Here is a 272-nt window from a genome sequence, read left to right as displayed (position 1 = left end):
ATGAGGAGGGCAGATGGAGGGGGGATTAGCCTCCAACTCCGCACCGCTTTTCTTTGTGGGCCCCGCAGCCCCCTTGTCAGCTTCCTAATACATTTATTGCTCATTTCACACCGCTAAAGAAAAATGCCTCTTTTCTATTCAGCATCACCCCCCCTCCCCTCCTGCCCAGCGCCCTTCAAATAAAAAAATTAAGGAAAAAGAGGGGGGAAAAGGGACAATAAAAGGTGCAATAATGAATTCATGGCGGGAGAGCACACCCCGACGGGGGGCGT

General features: G+C 51.5%; 1 protein-coding gene across 1 annotated transcript in view; it reads left to right on the top strand.

The window, feature by feature from the left end:
* ASS1 (argininosuccinate synthase 1) overlaps positions 1-272 on the top strand; it is a gene marked incomplete at its 5' end in the record, with an annotated part of 19,878 nt that overhangs the window by 7,949 nt on the left and 11,657 nt on the right. The window lies entirely within an intron of this gene.

The sequence above is a fragment of the Nestor notabilis genome, unplaced genomic scaffold (genome assembly GCF_000696875.1).
Source record: "Nestor notabilis isolate BGI_N333 unplaced genomic scaffold, ASM69687v1 scaffold17054, whole genome shotgun sequence".
Lineage (NCBI taxonomy): Eukaryota > Metazoa > Chordata > Aves > Psittaciformes > Psittacidae > Nestor > Nestor notabilis.
Note: the sequence above shows the minus strand (reverse complement) of the source record. Positions and strands in the feature narration are given on the sequence as shown.